The sequence below is a fragment of the Solanum pennellii genome, chromosome 4 (genome assembly GCF_001406875.1).
Source record: "Solanum pennellii chromosome 4, SPENNV200".
Lineage (NCBI taxonomy): Eukaryota > Viridiplantae > Streptophyta > Magnoliopsida > Solanales > Solanaceae > Solanum > Solanum pennellii.
In genome coordinates, this window is record NC_028640.1 from 76,252,678 (window position 1) to 76,267,653 (window position 14,976).

At 34.7% G+C, this 14,976-nt stretch overlaps 1 long non-coding RNA gene across 2 annotated transcripts; it reads right to left on the bottom strand.

Moving 5' to 3' along the window:
* Nucleotides 1-3,152: 3,152 nt before the first annotated feature.
* On the bottom strand, nt 3,153-12,419 carry LOC107017831. Of its 2 annotated transcripts, none has more exons than XR_003577698.1 (8): nt 12,195-12,419; nt 9,271-9,315; nt 7,542-7,665; nt 6,939-7,117; nt 4,294-4,528; nt 4,108-4,164; nt 3,922-3,972; nt 3,153-3,386 (listed from the first exon to the last, which is right to left on the bottom strand). It is a non-coding gene; the product is annotated as an uncharacterized LOC107017831 (long non-coding RNA). The 2 variants fall into 2 exon arrangements; XR_003577697.1 differs by having other exon boundaries at nt 4,063-4,164.
* Between the last annotated feature and the right edge of the window lie 2,557 nt (nt 12,420-14,976).

The window sequence follows — 14,976 nt, forward strand, 5'->3', positions numbered from 1 at the left end:
AGGCTTTTGTAGTTCTTGTTGCTCCTCAAAGCTGATGGAAGGACACTGGTTCATGTTCAAGGATGGGTTCCAGTTCTCACTTCCCCTACAGCACAAGCTTTTAGTCCAAGCAGGACCTCCTCTTATTCAAAAGGTTTTTCTAGTTCTTGTTGCTCCTCAAAGCTGATGGAAGGACACTGGTTCATGTTCAAGGATGGTCTCCAATTCTCACTTTCCTTGTACAGCTTCTTATAAAAAGAAATAATTTCTGTTTTGATATCTATAGGATCCATCAGTTCTTCATCTTCTACCACCAGTTTATCAATATAGTTGAATCTCTTATGAGCATTTGCCATTCTCTGAAAGAATTTTGTATTTCTGTCCCCTTGTTTTAATCCACAGAGTTCTAGATCTCTGTCTCCAAGCTATCTCTTCCTTCTTCGCGTACTCTTCAAACTCCTTTACCACACTTGCTTTTTGAAGAGTCTCTCCTTCAGTTAAAGGCCTGGACTGTTGAATGTTGTCAAACTCATGAACTCTATTGAGCATTTCCTTCTTTCTTTTTTCCAAGTTACCATAAGTGCTTACACTCCAATCTTTCAGTTTAGTCTTCATAGCTTTCAGCTTGGAAGCTAGGATGAAATCAGGCCTCCCTTCGAATTCAAAAGATGTCCACCAATCTTTAATTCTTTCATTAAAACCCTCGGTCTCCAACCACCATCCTTCAAATTTGAAATATGATTTTGTGTGACTCCAACGGCCACTTTTAAGTGCAATAGGTGCATGGTCAGAACAAACTCGAGGCAGTAGTTCTTGCTTTACATTACAGAAACTCTCCCCCCATTCAGAGGAGTACATAATTCTGTCTATCCTCGAAACAGCTTCCAGGTTGAAACCCCTGGCCCACGTGTAGTTTCCCCTCTTTTTCCCCACACTTGTTTAATTTCCTCCCCACTATTTCCTTCAAGCTTTGTCTCCTGTAAGCAGATCACATCTGCTCTACATTCCTGAATCACACTATTTATCATCCTCCTTTTATTCCTACAATTTAAACCCCTCACATTCCATGAGATTATGGAGACATTCATCATATATCTAAAGCCTTTCCCCTCCCCCTATTTCTTGTGCCTTTGCTTTGGAATTTCATATCTGTCATTAAACCTTTGAGCTCCTGTATGCCTTTGACTTTGGTGCTTTCCCCTGTTTTCCACTCTGATTCTATATTCCTTGAATGTCTTCTTCTGTCTATCTTCTTGAAGAGTGCTAAGACTTCCTTTTTGCACCCCTCAAACTCGACCCCGAACTCTTTGCTCAACTTGATTATGTTTTGATGAACCCACAATGATACATCCATCTCCCCGTCACTTTCTTCTTCAACAGCTTGAAAGTTAAGTGGCTCTGCTTCTTCACAGTTACAGAAACCTTCTTCATTGTAATTCACCAGTTGCATAATGGAGCATACAGTGTCAACCTTCAAATCTTTTTCTTCTTCAATAATTGTTACTGCATCAACATAATCCTCTTCGTCTTCCTCTCTTGTGCGTTCTGCTATATCTTATGGTTGAGATTCTGTGGATGAATTTGCATTCAGATCGCCATTCTCGCTGTCGAAAAAGGTTGAGTCTGTGGAATTTGCTTCAATCTCGACTAGCATGGGTCTGTCATCGTTTTATCTGTGTCTTCTGATTTTTTTAACTCTAGGAGTTGGGCCTCATTAAAGTTTGGGCCTGTAGTAAAAGTCCAACCCCTTTTATCTATTGTATCAGTTTTCAGAAGACTCAAGCCTGGTCCATTCCACTTAAAAGAAGAATTCTTTTTTGTGTCACAAGGCCCATAGCCCACGCCAGCTGTTAATTTTGACCTAAATCCCACGTGTTCAGCCTGCTCCTTCTCAGTGATAATAAAGTCTGCACATCCATTTCCTGCTTCTTTCCACCCAATCAAACCAAATATCTGACCTCGATGTGCTCTTCGTTATGTCGTATGACTTGAAACCTACTGCGAAATAGATTCTGCTCTCTCCCATTGCAACAGAAGATCACCGGAAAAGAGTTTCCCTCCCTCCCTCGGGAAGTGTGCCAGAGAGAGAAATAAATTGATAGGTAAGAAATATTAGTAGAAGAAGTATCGCAAACCACATAAGTTGACACCCAAACCACATGATACTGTACCATTACTTTCTGCTGTCACCATTTTTATTATATGATATGTAAAAAATAATATCCTCTCACACTGATAAAAAAGGAGATTCACTCACGACTTAGCCATTTCAATATGCCGCTCTTAACCATTGCTTTGATTTTTCAAGTTTTTAATACCAGATCCCCCTTGTCTCTTACTCACTGATACAACATCCCATATAACCAGGTTATAACTCTTTTTCTCATTATTTCCCTGCCACAAAATTTTGATTTTGTCCAATCTGTCAATGAGTGTCAATGACTCTCTGCCAATGACTCCCTGAATTGAATTGGAAACACTGACATCATGTAAGTTGGGAGGGCATCAAGAACAGAATTTATCAAAGTATGTCTTCCGCCTCTGGACAAATATCTTCATCTCACACTTCTCTACCACCTTGTTCCAGATCTCATAAGACTGAGAACTGGCTCCCACAGGCATCCCTAAGTATGCTGTTGGCAAAACACCTATTTCCCCTCCCAATATTGCATTTAGATACTCCATGTTTTGCACTTCATTAATAGGGTACAAGTAGCTTTTCCTCCAATTGATGTGCAGGCCTGAGAACCCTCAAAAAGCACCAGAATCACCCTTAAAATCTTGAGTTGTCCTTCTTTAGCACACATAGAATAATGGGGTATCATCTGCATATTGCAGATGAGTAGTCACTTCCATATTGTTACCTCCATTTCTGTCAACCTCAAAACCACTCAACCAACCCCTCAACTTTGCAGTTTTGATCATGCTATTCAGACCCCATGTTGTGTTTGTCTGCCTGTCTGGATGTTTCTTCTAGCCTTGGTCGTCCATAACTTGACATTTCTATATATATAGACAAGATGAGTATTGCTTGTGCTATGCACGGGCCTAACAACATGAATTTTGATGTCATTTATTTGTGTCTGATTTTGCATTCACATATGCGTAGACTCTAAACAACCATAAATTTATAAGATGACAAACATAAAATGATATTATATCACACTCGTCTATTATAGTTACTTTTCTAATACTTCCTTTAATATACTTGCAAAATCAAACCCACGCGTATGACTCATTGACTCATTAGCTCCTATCCACCATCCTATGATACATGATCAACAAAATGTATTATTACCACTGTTCGTACTTTGCACCATGGAAACATAAATCACATAACAGTATTGCAAATATTGTCCATTGCCAGAAATATTTCGTTGCTTTGTATTTTTCAATAGTTGCTTGTCCTATTCCAAAAAGGGAATAAGAGATTAAAAATTTTGAAATAGAAGCATTAAACCGATAAAAAATTAAAAGGACATTTTTAAAATACTATGCTAGAAAAAGAACATTTGTGTGAAAGAGAGAGACAGAAAGCGAGACAACTTATTAACTCAAATCAAGGAGCGGGGAAAAAATTTACTTATGAATACTATACCCAATAGTCAAGTTATACTCCTTTAGAGGGGACTCGAGGAGGGCACAAAGTCAGTAAAGGTCAAAAAACGTCACTACAATCTAAGGATACATCGAAAATTTAATATGATTCTCACAACCAATGTAGGATCCTTTCATCATTTAAGAATAAACCAATTACCAATTCCTTATTTTGTTTCTTGATAAGCCAATACTGACAAGCAACAACTATATTGAGATGTCGGAAATTAACGCAAACAATGTCCAAAAATAATTGATCACACATTAAGTTCCTTTTAGCATCACATGAACAGTTGATGAAAACAAGCATGTGCATGAATCAATTAAAGAGGAGACAATCATTACCATTCCCTTAGTAGCTAAAGTAGCGATTTGACAATGGTCCATCTAAGATGTCTGAAATAAATAAAAACAAGCTATGTGAGCAAACCATACAATATTGAATTAGTTTGGTGTTAAAGAATGATGCAGACAACAAGAAAAGACCAAGATTTTCTGGAGTAGCAAATGAGTATGATGTCGATTCCTCACTCGTGCTTTTATCAACATTAAAAATTGTACCAAGTGATTCATCCTGCACATATTCCACTGTTGAAATGACAGTTTCAAGAAAGTCTATCAGAATCATAAAGGTACCGAAAACCATGAATTGTCATTATAAATTGGAAAAAGATCCAGAGATAATTTCTTGAAAAGTTATTCCACAATATGAACTACCTTTCAAGAAACATCCACCATTGCGATTGTTAGGCTCTTTTTTTTTCAGGATATCGTCTTTTGTTTGTTGAAGTAAATTTTGGCAAGCTACCAACCTAAACATTCTTTCTTCCGTGCAACCTTCTGCATCCAGACTTGAGAGAGCCCGGTTACCATTGAAATCATTGGCAGCTGCTTCAATGCCTACATGGTTCATGACCGATCTCCTTCAACTTTATATCGGTTCCTGGTACACCTTAAATGAATATTGACAAACAAAATTCAAATAAAAATGTGATTCAAAATTAATTCACAAATATATATTTCCACTTTTTTTTTCTTTTTAGGCAGAACCAACCAGTAAGATATCACTTATTTGATACACCAAGGAACCTGCTTAATTAGAGACAAATTAGGTATATAGACCGACAGAACCTCAAGTTTTCCACCAGTGTGTGTGTTATTTAGGCTACAAACAGTCATGATTTTCGAATTAATCTAACTACTTATCAATTGCCTAATGACCAATCACCTATAAATAAATAGAGGTGGCACTAATGGATAAATGAATAACAACTGTAACGAATATCTGAAAAAGCTACCAAATAAGCCCATCAATTCATTTGACCATGAGTAACAAAATCCTAGAACAACTACATAAAAACTTTTTTTTTTTAATGTAAGGTAAAGTACATAAAATTCAATTTTTATCCCGACAAACTTTGTAAACCACTTCTCACCAAGAGGAAAATCTATATTTTCCACTTCTTTGTTTGCTAGGTATAAAAAAACACACCAGTCAGTCTTTAAACAACCGAATTTAGTCATCAATCTCATTTTCCCAAGTTCGAGAAAATTTCATGTAGTTTAATACTTATTAGCCTTGCATCTAACCTTTCTTTTTAGAAGTGTGCAATAACACAAAATGCATAAACAAGCTCAACTTAGAACACAAGTTGTGTCTACTTTGGTTATACAAGAAGTATATCAAATGTAGACAACCTAACAAAAGATATATTTTTTATCAATAAATCCGATCTTCTATACATATATAAGAACCTTGTGAGTGCACAAAAAATAAATAAAGGATGAGGAACAATTTTTCAAGTGTGCAAAATTTCTTATTAGTTGTTCTTTCTAGCTATCTTTGCAATTTTTGAAGATGCTAGTGCTAAATTTTGAAAGCTGAATGTCACATCCGTTTTCCTCTCTTTCCTTAATACAGAGCTCATTTGAATGATCGATCACTTGTCTTCACTCTCTTATAAGTTATTCAATCAGAGATCTTAATTGACATGAATAAACACCAGTTTTAAGCATTATCAAATACTTGGATAAAAACGTGGGTTTGGGACTCATTAACAGCTTCCATTTTACCTCTAAATGAGGATCCTATTGGCTTAGTTATTACATTTACTAGTCTCTAGTATTATGTAAATTGGTTGAACATTTAATTATGTGATATCAGCAAATCCATTTCTTTGAATTGAACATAGTTTCCTCCCTTCAGACTTTTTATGAGTTGTGCACCTACTTCAACTTATGGACTATTTCATGCTTCCTTTTGGTAACATTTTTTTTATTTAATCGGAAATTTTGTCAACATAATGATAAAGGAACAACAATCTCATGTTTTGCATTGGCTCCCCATCTTCTAGAAGTCTAGCTAAACATTGTTTCTTTCACAATACTTGGAATCACCAACCCTTCACCATAGGTTCCAATCTTTCCCTTTCTTAAACCAAATTAAGTATAAAGGTGAAAAGTAAAGAGATTGTACTTGCTAGAATAACTGCATCTGTTGTTCAGAGTCTGTGGATCCCCTAGGCATTCTCTACATGCGTCAAGCTCTTGATAAATTATTCGAATACCGGACCAAATATAAAATGAAGACACCAGCTCCTGATTCAGATGTTTTTAAAGGATGAACAGGTTGATGTTATCTTGAAATTATTTATATGTTACCAGAAGTTAAGATAATAGCACGATTATTAAATTTATTATATCTAAAACGGCCTATGAGCATCAAAAAGCAATTACAAACTTCATAAAAGTTTAGGACATAATCAAACTTCATCTTAACATTCTTATTTTGTGCAATTAATAGCAAAATAAAGCTTAGGGAGAACTAACCATAATAATTTTCTTACCGAAAAGGAAAATATCAAAAAATAAATAAATGAGCTCACAGAATTTTGTGAGTGTAGGTTTGAAACAGAAGAAGACGAGCCCTCATTCCATTAGTCATCGATCCAAACAATTCAATTTCAAATCTCGATCGAAAGGGCATAATCACTATAGACCTAACAATTGTCTATCTTCAATAGAAGGAATCTTGAAAGAGTGAGACAGAGAGAATATAGAGCTAGATTACAAAATAATTGAATACACATTACCATGTTTGTTAAGTCATGGATAACCTATTGCGATAAACTATTTACTGGACCAGTCAGTAATTTATTATTTCTTAGATATAAATCTGCAACTATATAAAAAAAAATCGCATCTTTGTGTGAGGACAACATAAATCTTTACCTCAATCATAAAATTGGGGTAGAGAATTTAGACAGAATAATAACAACGTCAAACCTACATTTTAGTGGTAAAATTTAAAAGTTCGAAATGAACCGGAAGAAAATTGGTGCAAGATTGAAAGAAGAACATACCTGAAATTCGTTGCTGTTGGAGTTGGAGCAAGAGAAATGGAAGAACTGATTCTCGTGTTGAAAATATTGCGTCTATTCTGTGCTAATGAGTAAGATGGAGCGTTCTAAAATCATGAGAGTGTGTACTTGTCAGGTTAAATTTACTATTCTACCCTTGGACGTCCTTGATCTTCACCTTTCTATATAGTAGAAAAAAGAAATAGTAGAAAAGAAATAAGTAAGATAGATAGTAGAAAAGAAATATATGTATATATACTAGGGGGTGAGTGTCCGTGCAAGGCGCGGGCGTGTTTTATATTGACGTGAAAATAAAAAAGACGTGGTGGTGTTTTAAATATATTACACAAGTTATGTGCAGGTTATACATGAAGCTTGCTGCTAAAGAGAACGTAAAGATGTTAAGTTGACGTTGGATTCTAAAATGAGTCAACAGAAGTAGCTTGGTGCATGCCGAATGTTTTTCGTTATCGTGAATCTCTTTTGGGCACTCGGAATGATATTTTTGCTTCAATTGAGAATGTTTGTTCATGTATTATGAAAAGAATGAATGCAAGTATTTGTAGTAAGTTTTAACATTAAATAATGAATGAATTTTTTACTAACGTCTTCTTGGGGTTCAATGTTAGCAATTCGAATAACTTCTTCCATCTACTGTAACGGAGATGAGAGATCCAGATTTGGATGTGCTCCTCAAAGTAAATGAAGTGTTCCTTTGTTCTCTGTGACCCTGCAGATAATGTCAAAGAAGGTACATTGCTGGTGATGTTAATTTGATATGTCAAAAAAAAGACGGTGAGAATATACTAAGGAATGTTGTAAAATTTTGATTGTAGTTGCTCGCGTTGTGGATAAGGTGGATCAATTAGTATTGTTGTGTTGAATTTGATCATCAACAATACACCTACGTTAATTACATTAGATATTAATAAGTTTGAACTCGGAGAGGAATTATCATTCAAAATAAGTATATTAAGACTAATCAGTCCTTACTGAACTTAATCAATTATTAGTTGATCCAAACATGTGTTGATAGGACCTGTCCTTCCTTACTGGACTTGATCAATTATTAGTTGATCCAAGCATGCGTTGACAGAACCATATTAATAAGTTTGAACTCGGAGAGGAATTATCATTCAAAATAAGTATATTAAGACTAATCAGTCCTTACTGGACTTAATCAATTATTAGTTGATCCAAACATGTGTTGACAGGACCATATTAGGCAAAATCAGCATCACAAACAAAATGTATGTTTCATTAGCAAGGGACAAGGGAGGCAAATAAAGTTGTATAGATCCAAAAGAAGGTTCACATGTAATAATACTAAAGTAAGAATTAATACTTATACATATACAAGTTATATAGATGTAACATAAAGTTTTCAGTAGCTAACAATCTTTATGTTGACAGTAAATCACCAAATAGAGATATCATACTTCAAAGAAGTTAAGTTGAGACAAAGGAATATTAGCAAATGAAATGATTGAGGAAGATATAGATGAGAACAAAGTGGCTTCATTTAGTGTTTATGTTCTCATTATTGAGAGTTAACAATTTCATACAGTTGCAGCGTAGTAACATATTCAGTGTGGTTGCACAAATGGGGTGTGTGGAGGGTAGAATGTACGTGAACCTTATCCCTAGGTCACGCTAAAATGATATTGAAATAATGTCAAAGATGTCACCACAGCTTAGTTTACGTGTTGCCTTAGGTGATGTATGATATGATGACAAACTAAGCATATTCCTGTGTAAAAGCACAGATACTTACAAAGTAAAAGCAACACTTGATATTACCTAGTAGAATAATCAAGAAGAAGCAAACTTAGAAAATCAAAGCCTCTAGTTGGGGGTTTTCTGGTTTCAATAAACCAACCAAATGAAACTTAAGTTTGAAAGGAAGTCACATAACAACAAAGACAAAAATATTTTTGATTTGATATTTCAATGTAAACATTACACACCCAGAGTTCTCCATATGAAAAACAATGATTAAAATCAGAGAGCATTTTGTTGTGCCAAAAAACTGGGCTGACGGGAAGTACTCACGTGATGGACAGGGGAAAAAAGAAGCAAAAAACGAATTGTTAACAAATAGTGCTTTCTAATTTTTCCCTATGGAGGGAGGACTCATCATAGTATAACAGAATTACCTGCTCATAGGAAAGTGTAGTTCAGCGTGTTTCGGGAAAAATTAATTTAAAATTTGTTTCTTTTATTCTACTTTATTTAATTAACAGTCCAGGCACAAACAGTAATGTAGACAGAATGAAGAACAGAAAAGTAGATGAATATAGGTAAATATGTAGAATGCACAAGTGGAGGAACTCACTTTGTCAGTGAAGAGTGTTTCCTTTGTTTCCTCAGCTGGAGAAATCTGAGTTCCAAAATGTACAGAAGGTAACGAAGAAGTCAAATGACAGCATACTAAGAGTAAAACTTGGTGAATTCCATCTCAAGGGAAGTATTAAAAAACAAAAGCACAAATAACAACACAAGTAGTCAGCTGAGTGGCTGCGTAAGTCCTGTTTGCCAGAAATTTTTAATATTTCCAGGTCACTAAACTATTTTAACCTAGGGAGAAGTGTTAAGGTAGAGAGGTAACAGCTGCGAGGGGCCAATCACAACGTAATAATCTAGCTCAACTAAGTGTCGTCAGATATAAAATTGGTGTCCAAAAAATTAACAGTTTCTGTTTATCAAGCAAAACACTGTTACACCAAAGCAGGGAATAGAAGTACAAGTCAGTAACATGCATCTGTTTTCCTTTTAGAAAAAGTTTGAACGGCAATTCTAATTATATTACTCAATCGGTACTCATCTTCTTAAATGGTGCAACTTTGTTGTAACAAAGCATTTTTTCTACTCGAACTAAGTTATTCCTTGCACTTTATCCACAGAGCAAACTGACTCATCTAGTGGGAAATACTATAACTAAGAATTGTTTCTTTTTGTTGATGCAACATCACTTGTTCTTGATTGTGTTCTTAAACACCATTGATGATATACTTCCTGAAGCAGCTCTGAAGCAGAGGTAGACTCGTATATAATTCAATTCAACACACACATTAAACGACTGATGTTAAGTGAAATGACCACCTATTGATTGTACCTCGCAAGTTCCACACGTGAACAATTTGTTCTCCTTTCCTCTTCCTAGCTGAACTATGACTATTTATGTATTATAAGAGCTTAGCATACATCAATGGATCTCCAAAACCATTTCTACTAACCAATACTGAGGATTCAGTTTTTTATTCTGCCTTCTTTTTGTTTTCCCTTTGAATTAAGTAGAATTTCTCACTTACATTGAGAAGTTACACAAAACTCCACACAATATACAATAGCCATCCAAAATAGCATATCCTATTTACGAGAAAAGAGAGTCCCAAATTCATGTTTGAAGAAAAACAGAGGGATGGATATTCAATAATATTCACTGTGTTTACACTTAATTTTTTTTCATAAAGTTCTCATGATATGCTAATTTATTTTATGACTTCTTCTCTATCTTTTTCCATTGTTGGTCTGCAGATGAACTGTGCTCATTTAGAAAATTGCCTTCATGAAGAAACAGAGAAAGCTCAAACGCATCCGTGTACAATTTGTTTCACGCTTGAACAATTTGTTCGCCTTTGCTTGTCCAACCTGAACTATCAGTATCTACATATTATAAGGGAAACAGTAATGGTTTTTTTATGTTCTTTTGGATAGGGTTAGACATGTCAATTAATGCCTAGACTTAGAGTATAAGTAAAGCCTCTACAGATACTCCCATAGCCAAAATCAAACCTCTACTTCTCCCGCTTCTTCTTTCCTCTAGTATGGTTTATGGTTTTGCTCTTACAGGTACGAGCTGATTCATTTTTCTATGTTTTTTCCTTAATTTTTTGCACTATATGATACTGTTGTTAGTATATCTTATGGGTGTTGCTTTTTCATTATTTTCAATAATGTCTTGGTAGAATTTGGCACATCTACCCCTAAAAGACCACTAAGAGTGACAGCCAGTAATCAGGGCAGCAAAGATTGCTCCAGTTTAACCCAAAAGTTATCCTTAGCTTGCCAATATCAGATGAAACAATGTTAGCTGTAACAAAAGTTGAAGCGCCAGAAGATTCTTCACACAAAATAACAAAGAACTTTTTTTGTTTTGTTGTTGTCTATTTGGTAACATAAAGACACTTCATCACAAGGCACTTCCTGAAATATGTTCCTGTTCTTTCTAAGAGACAACAAAAGAATAATAAAAATAAGAACAACAACAACACGAATATAATCATACTCAGAAATGTCTGTTCTTTGCTCGCAAGTTAAGTACTATCACCAGCTATGTATCATTCTTAATAACTCTTTTGCGAGTATCACACGTGTGAACAGTTGGCTGTTCTCTTTTCTTTTCCTACCTGAACTATTTTCAGCGAGTTTGATCCGCGACTTGTTCTCTTTTTCTTTTCCTAGATGAACTATCACCATCTGTGTATTATAAGAGAGAGAGTAATGCCTTTCAATGTTCTTTTGGATAGCTCTGTGCAGATGGGAAAGAACTAACTTATTATAATGTCATAATTTGTCGTAATTTGAAAATTTCATAAACTATAAGTGATGTTTTCATCTAGGAATGATATGTCACCTACAATGACAACTTACTAAGAGCAAAATCCGGCACACTCCATACTGAACCTCTTTTCATTATTACACGTACTTTCTATGTAGTTTGAAGCTGAAGTAGGTATCTCTCCGTCAAGGAATTGTCTCTTTTATTTTACGTTCATTCAATTAGTGGATATTTTTTTGGAAAATGTGAAACCCATTGCAGCAATAACCCTGGGATGCTTTCAGCAACAAATTTCCCCAAATCGAAGTAACATTAGGTTTAAAACAGAGAGCAACAATTTAAATATAACAAATGGAACATTGAACAAAGCACAGAAAGCAACAATTTAAGTAACAAATAGAACATTGAAGGAAGCATAAATCGAAGAAATAAAGACAGAAAGATGCACTAGAACGACAAAACTCAACAGAGAGAACCCAATACAGCAGACAATCAACAAAAACACAAAGGAGAAAGCTCAAGACAGCAAACAAGCAACGCAAAGACATTAAAGGAAGCATAAATCGAAGAAATAAACAAAAAGATGCATTAGAACGACAAAACTCAACAGAGAGAACCCAATACAGCAAACAACCAACAGAAACACAGAGGAGAAAGCTCAAGACAGCAAACAAGCAATGCAAAGACAGAAAGCATACCTTTTTGTTTGTTCGTAAATCGTTGATTTGAGCACAAAATGAATATGTTGTTTTTTCCTTGGAAATTAACAGAGCCCCCTTTCCGTTCCCATTAACGTAAAAGAAACACAGAATCAACACGTACGTCGCTGTAGATAGATGGGAGCGCAAAAACACGCGGCAGCTCAGGGAACAAAGGCAAAACGAGATTACGAATTCACCCTTTTGAATATCCTTTTGAGAAAATGACAGGCTTGCCCCTAAAGGACTGAAACTTGAAAAGATCTCCGATTCTCCTCTGCTGAAAATGACGACTTTGCCCAGTGTTTCGAAATGCAAAGCCCTGGACGACCAAGGGCAGTTTCATGAATTTACTAAAATTTCAAGCTTAATTTAGGTGTATATTGTGCATTGAGAGTATTGAACATCAAAAAAGAAACAGCCAAAAGTTGTGTAATTGTCAATGTATCCACTATTAAGTTGTGGACTCTTGTCCGTATCAACACATTGGGAGGAGTAAAAGAAATCAATGCAAAGTTAGAACGTGCACTCCATCTTTTTAATTCACTTCAAAAGTCTATGCATTCCGATAACATATTTTAAAAAGACCTAAAGTCATCTATCGACATTTAAAGTTATCCGTATAATTCACTTGAATACTTAAATTTAGATTGATACCTATTAAAAACTTTTATCCTTAAAATTTGAATCATTTGAACATTTTTTTAATAATCAGTTATAAATATAAAACGAGTGAAATACATCGTTGCAGTTTGACAAATTAAATAATGTCATGTGTTATTTGAATCTATTAAATTATTTTAAAATGTGAAATTAAAAGGAAATTATTATAGTTCGTTACCCCCCTGAACTTGAAGTCTTTTATTCGATATACACCTAAACTATATTTTGTTTTAATTACCCCCTCAAATTTGTTTATTCCACCATCGCATACATCTTTTTCGACCACTACTCCTATTGTGACTACACACACGCGTCACGTGGCAAAAGTGGTGATGATGTGGATTTCCACTTGGATAAATAATAGCCACCTAGATAAATTGAAATAGAAAAAAAAAAAAGATCATATTCCAACAACTCCTCCTCATCTCCGCCCATCACCTCCCTCTCCACTTTGCCGGAACCACCGCCCACCTTCGTCAAGCAAAAAATCGCATCCATGTCTGGAATTCATTCTCCACCTCCACCGTCAAATTCCATGGATACACAATCTCAAATTACGAAACTTCTCCTCCAAATTCCTTCCCAATTGATGCTCCGATTACTTCTCTTTTACAAAAACTATCAAAAAGTTACAGAAGAGTAATTGTAATTTACGATTCTTTAATAGATTGGGTTCTTCAAGATACTCCTTTTATATCCAATGTTGAGTAATTAGCAACTGCGTTAGAGAAAAGTGAGGAAAAAATCATATGGGTAATGACTATTTTTGTCAATATTTTTTTAAAAAAATGGAGATTTTTGCGTTTTTTAACCATTGTAGCTTTATGTCGTGGCAAAAAATCACTCTCTCACGCGCCTAGTGGAGCGTGATTTCAATTTCTACGTCAGGTGGACAGAAAAGGTGCACGCGTTGGATGAATAAACAAGTCCGGGTGGTAATTCAAACAAAATAAAATGTATGTGCACACCGAATAAAAAGTTTCAAGTTCAGAGGGGGTAATGGATAAATCTGCATTATTATAATATTTTAAAAAAAAATTAGAACCTCATTGTCCCTTCATTCAAACCTTTCCATGGTATCCTACCACCCTATCTCTTTCCAGTTCCACTCACGTTTTTGAAGCTTTGACGTCCTTAAAATTTTCAATAATAAATTTCATACGAACTGCAATTCACATAATAAGATGAAAATGATAATATAGTTCTTATCGCCTGTCCATTTAAATTAGTATTTTGTCGCTCTTATTGAAGAAGAAAAAATAGTAAATTATAGAGTAATTAATTCGAAAAAGGTGTCAAGTGCAATCGAAAGCTTGAAAGATTTTTATTTATATTATATAGAAATATGAAGCCCTACTAAAATTTCGAGCTTAATTTAAGTGTACATTGTGAATTGATAGTATTGGACATTCCAAAATAACTAGCCAAAAGTTATGTAATTCTCAGTGTATCCACCATTAAGTTGTGATTTCAATTGTCACACGTGTACCAACACATTGAGAGGAGTAAAAAAAATCAATGCAAAATTAAAACGTGGACCCCAATTTTTCATTCACTTCAAAAGTCTATACATTCAAGACCACACATTTTAAGAAGGCTTAAATCATCTGGATATACTTAAAGTTGTCTGTATTATTCACTTAAGACTCGTCTAGTGTGGGAAATTAAAAATAATAGTGATGGAATAAGTAAATAGTGATGGGATATAAAAAATTATCTTGTTTGATTGTCATGTTTGGATAACTTATTCCACCATTTATATCATAGTGATAAGATAAGTTATCCCATATACGTGGTGGGATAAGTTATCTCAGGATAGCTAACCTCAAAATAACTTATACTAGATTGACTTGTTTCCAATCAAACGATCCTTTACACACTTGAATTCAGATTTGTACCTATTGAACATTTCTATCCCTTAGAATTTGAACCAATTGAGCATTTTTTTAACAATCAACTAAAAGTATAAAATGAGTGAAATACATTCGGGATGATGTGGCAGTTTGACAAATTAAATAATGACATGTGTTATTTTGATCCCATTAAATTATTTTAAAATGTATTAAAATGTGAAAGTATAAGAAAAATATTATTTTATTTAAAAAAGTATTTGTAGCCC